Genomic DNA, 6001 nt, shown 5'->3' with positions numbered 1-6001 from the left:
GTGTGTGTGTGCGTGTGTGTGTGTGTGTATTCACTTGGTCTTTGGATCACGTGTTGGACTCGTGATCGACAGCTATTTCCCTCCTGGAAGAGAGCTCAGAGCTCGTAGGTCCGATCTATGGGTAATGCTATGACCTTGCACACACACACACACCCAACTCCCCGCCCACGAGAGTCAGAGTAACGACCCGAGGCACAGCGATACCGAAATAATTTCGGCCCTGGGCAGGATTCGAACTGGCTACTGGGAGCACTTCTGCTTCCCAGTTCAGCGCTCTACCAACTGTGCCACCGAGTCGGTGTGTGTGTGTGTGTGTGTGTGTGTGTGTGTGTGTGTGTGTGTGTGTGTGTGTGTGTGTGTGTGTGTGTGTGTGTGTGTGTGTGTGTGTGTGTGTGTGTTTCCTTAAATGCAGTATACATGAAAGCAATGCGGGCAGGGTCCATTCTCTTACTATGTAATTATCATACCTAACATCAAACTCATGCATGGTTCCGTATGCCTGCTCTCTACAACTGTCAATGCACAACACTCTCGCATTATATACAGTATGTGTATGCACATACTGAATCTGCCCCCCCCCCCAAAAAAAAAGCGTAGACTCACAGGTGACTTGATATAGGTCTTTAAGATTCTAAAGGGAATTGACAACATCAAAAGTGACAAAATTTTCACACTGAATGAGAATCCGACAAGAAATAATGGTCTCAAACTGTCAGAAAATAGATTTAATTTGGAAGTGGGTAGAAACAACTTCGCCAACCGTGTAGTTAATGAATGGAATAAACTTCCTGCAAAGGCAGTGCAGTGTAGTTCAGTTCGAAGTTCCAGGATAGGAGAGATTGTGAGGAATAAGAGCAATGGCAAAGTCGAAACAGAAGAGACAGCTTGATTTACAAAATATCATGCAAAAGCTGTCCCGTTAGTTATTTCGGAGAAACCAGCAGAAGGGTAAAAAAAAACGTACCTATGAACACAAAAGCGACGTCAGAGCTCATAGAACTTCAAATTTGTTAGTGGTCCACCTTGACAACTTTGGCCACCTACCAGATTGGGAAAGAACAGAGGTGCTACATAAAGTTCTAACGAAACAGAGAAGAAAAGTAATTGAGGCAGCCTACATCAATTTACATCCATGTAGTAACCAACGTGATGGATTTGTCAAATTGGCGAGAGTAACGGCCAGCTTGGTTCTTCGTGATGCCGAACGGAGGTGCATGAGGAGCGAAGACGAACGGGGAGGAACGGGGTAAGCTGGGAGTATATAAGCTGTCAATGATTTGTTTGTGTACACTCTGAGGAAGTCCTTTCAGGGCGAAACGTTAGCAATAAAAATCCAACGATTCCTGGTGTTTACCTCACCAGCCTTCCACTCATATATATATATATATATATATATATATATATATATATATATATATATATATATATATATATATATATATATGTATATATATATATATATATATATGCATATAATTTTATGTTCTGAGCTCTCATCACGGGTCTAACACCACTGTGAACATCTCTCTCTCTCCCTCTCTCTCTCTCTCTCTCTCTCTCTCTCTCTCTCTCACACACACACACACACACACACACACACACACACACACACACACACACACACACACACACACACACACACACACACACACACACACCGGGGTTCGATTCCCCGGCCGGGCGGAGATAAGTTGGGTTTGTCTCCTTTCACGTGTAACCCCTGTTCACCTAGCAGTGAGTAGGTACGGGACGTTAGTCAAGGAGTTGTGACCTTGCTGTCCCGGTGTGTGGTGTGTGAGTGGTCTCAGACCTACCCAGAGATCGGCAAATAATGAGCTCTGAGCTCACTGCCGTAGGGTGGTGTCTGGCTGTCTCGACAGAATACACACACACACACACAGTTGGTAGAGGCTCAGACTCTCAGCACGATGGTACCGGGGGTACTGGGTTCGAATCCTGCCCAGGGCTGAAATTAATTCAATATCGCTGCGCCTCGAGTCGTTACTCCAACTCTCGTGGGCGGGGAGTTGGGTGTGTGTGTGAGTGTAAGGTCATAGCATTACCCATAGATCGGTCATACGAGCTCTGAGCTCTCTTCCGGGAGGGAAATAGCTGTCGATCACGAGTCCAACACGTGATCCAAAGACCAAGGTGAATACACAAACACACACACACACCAAAATAAGAAAAGAGCAACGATGGATTACAAGATGGGAAACGAAGTAATACCAAAAGCAAACGAAGTAAAAAAGACTTAGGTGCCCTAATCAAAAGCCTGAAACTCACATAAAGAATATAGAGACATAGAATCTTTTGAAAGATACGGGAGTGGCATTTCACAAAATGCATGAAGGCATGAAGAAGAAAATAACTGGAATACGCGGCCGTGATGTGGATACCATGCTTAAAGAAATATTAAGATGATCCCTGGTCTAAACAACGCTCTTTTATGAAGGGAGATTGAAGAAAACGGGACTACCAACCTTGGAAGAACGGAGAGAGAGGCGACACGATAAAGATGTTCAAACTAGAAGCAGGTTTGGAAAAAGTGGACAGAAAATAATTACTGATACGAAAAATAATGTCAACAAGAGGTTACAGTTGATATATAATAATAAAGAAAGAAAAAATGCGTTTAAAAGATGCCAAGAATTTTAGCTTTTGGCATAAAAATGTAGGTTTGTGGAATAAGATGAAAATGTAACCCAAGAATTGAAGGTAAGGTTTGACAAGCAGAGGAAAAGAGACGGTATCCCACCAGCATTGTTCTGGCACCGTACACCACAACTAGGTAAAACTAGGTAATGGCACACAAAGGATTACAAAGGCGGAGCATTCCGACAGGAGACCTTTTGGTCCATAACTATGTCGGATGCGATATATATATATATATATATATTTATATATATATATATATATTTATATACATTATACATATATGTGTGTATATATATATGTATATATATGCAAAGTAGACCACTTGGAAAAAAGACACTAACGAAGCAGAGCGCTTTCGTATATTACATCTTCAGTGCAACAAGTACTTGTTGCACTGAAGATGTAATATACGAAAGCGCTCTGCTTCGTTAGTTTCTTTTTCCAAGTGGTCTACTTTGCATAAGTGAACACACGTACCCGTGTTCTTATTAGCATATATATATATATATATAAATATATATATATATATATATATATATATATATATATATATATATATATATATATATATACATCTACACTGAATGGTTTCCAGCGATCAATTGATATTATTCAACCACAAACAACTTTTAATTCCATGCCATCGCAATCGAGACTGAAGAATCGCTCAATGGAGACATTTTGTTGGAAATTGAAACGTGGACGAGCCGAGGATTCGAACCCAGCTAACCCGTAACAAAGTTTCAGTGACTTAAACCAATGCGCTATCAAGAGAGATATAAGTTGAGTACGATTTTCTTATATTTGTATGCTCGAATTACATACATCTACACGAAATTCGAGCATACAAATATAAGAAAATCGTACTCAACTTATATCTCTCTTGATAACGCATTGGTTTAAGTCACTGTAACTTTGTTACGGGTTAGCTGGGTTCGAATCCTCGGCTCGTCCACGTTTCAATTTCCAACAAAATGTCTCCATCGAGCGATTCTTCAGTCTCGATTGCGATGGCATGGAATTAAAAGTGGTTTGTGGTTGAATATATATATATATATATATATATATATTATATATATATATATATATATATATATATAGGGTGTTCCAAAAAAATTGACGTCATTTTAAATGCCAATATCTAGGAAACTACTCAGTGCATCTCAATGAAACTGCACAAACTTTATGTTGAACATCATAAGTTTTATTAGTTGACATTTCAAAGAGAAAAACAAAGATTTGTAGATTCTATGACCGATTTCACAAGTTTCACAAATGTTCAATATGAGCGCCGCCTGTGACTCTGCACACGTCAAGTCGGTACTCAAACTCGTGCCAAACACGCTGCAGCATGTCTTTGGTAACATTCTCCAGTGCGGCAGTGATTCTCTGCTTGAGTTCTTCAACGTTAGCAGGAAGAGGGGGGACATAGACGAGTCCTTTCACATATCCCCAGAGGAAAAAATCACACGGTGTCAGGTCAGGTGATCGTGGTGGCCATTTCAGCAGCAAATTGTCTTCCTCACCACCACGCCCGATCCATCTCTCTGGCAGATTCTCATTGAGATAGGCCCGTACAGTGAGCTTCCAGTGAGGTGGAGCCCCGTCCTGTTGAAAAATGAAGCTTTCATGTTCATTTTCAATGAGCTGATCAAATAGCCCGTTCTGAAGCATTTGCAGATAAACATCCCCGTTCACATTTCCTTCAAAGAAAAACGGTCCATGAATTTGATTCTTGGAGATGGCGCAGAACACATTCACTTTTGGTGAGTCCCTCTCGTGCTCAATTGTGGCATGGGGATTTTCTTCGCCCCAAATGCGAACATTATGCTTATTGACTTTGCCATTCGTATGAAACGTGGCTTCATCACTGAAAATTAGACGCTCATCGAACTCGTCTTCTTCAAGTTTCTCTAGCATATCATAGCAGAATTCTTTACGTTTTCGCTTGTCATCTTCCTTTAAAGCCTGAAGGAGCTGCAGCCTGTAGGGTTTCATTTGCAATCGTTTCCTCAGAACGCGCCAAACTGTTGTTCGAGGAATCTGGGTTTCCACACTTGCTCTTCTTACAGACTTCCGGGGACTTCGCAGGAATGTTTCACGAACTTTCTCGACCTTCTCTTCCGATGTTGATGGCCGTCCAGATCCTTTAGCCCTGCATAAGCAGCCTTCCTCTTTAAATTTTTGGTGCCAGGTCCAAATTTGTTTACTAGTTGGTGCATTTTTGGCAAATTTTGCAAAGAAGGCACGCTGCACGGTCTTGGGTGACTGTGTTTGAGCATATTCCAACACGCAAAATTACTTTTCTCAACCTGAAAAGAGATAAATGTCAAACATTAAACATAAAATCTTGAACTGTTTCTATGCAAGCTGTGAAAATTTGAGGTCGTTTCAATGAAAATTGCCAAAATTATTGGCCTGCGAAATGACGTCAATTTTTTTGGAACACCCTGTATATATATATATGTATGTATATGTATATATATATATGTTCACTATAAACCCACTATCGGAGACATAATAACGGAAAATACAGGGAAACTATATATTTCGACTACTATCTGTAGTCCTCTTCAGCAGAATGCTTACATGAATTTAAGGTACAAGTATATGTTCATGTAAGCATTCTGCTGAAGAGGACTACAGATAGTAGTCGAAATATACAGTTTCCTTGTATTTTCCGTTATTATTTCTCCGATAGTGGGTTTATAGTGAACTTTTACAAATGTGTTATAACATACCAATTTCCAATATATATATATATAATGTTAAATAAATAAATAGGTAAATAAACAAGCAAAAATATAATGATACAAATAATAATAAATAAAATATATTCTAGTTCGCCGGCGAAATCGTCACGGGTGAAAAGTTCGCTCGCTAATTTCGCTCTTTGGATTCTCTTTGTCTGTCGTCAAGCGATTTTATCCACTTCCGTGGCGTTGGACGGTTACCAAATATCAGGGTGGAATACAATCTAGGTCAAGGAAAGGAAAACTTCATCAAATATTTGTTGTTTGTCGTTGCTCATGCAGCCATGCATTCGAATTTACCATAATTTAGGTAACATTTGTCTAAGGAAGGCGATTTTATTTTCATGAATGTGAAATAAAAAGGAAAAAGGCAAAATCTGGAAGACTGTTGCTATGGTAATACCGTGAACAAGGCAGCGACAACTGGGCGTGTTACATGCAGACGGAACAACAGTCTGAAACATACTATTATATAACACGTCTACGTTCATATTAGTTTGTTTTTCCAACGCTGAAACATATAAGTAAATAGTAGTATAAGAGGGATTGTAGGATGACAATAATTCCCAGAAAAAAAAAATTATACTGTG

This window comes from Oratosquilla oratoria, chromosome 8 (genome assembly GCF_046742065.1).
Source record: "Oratosquilla oratoria isolate Oo_2021 chromosome 8, ASM4674206v1, whole genome shotgun sequence".
Taxonomy (NCBI): Eukaryota; Metazoa; Arthropoda; class Malacostraca; order Stomatopoda; family Squillidae; genus Oratosquilla; species Oratosquilla oratoria.
Note: the sequence above shows the minus strand (reverse complement) of the source record.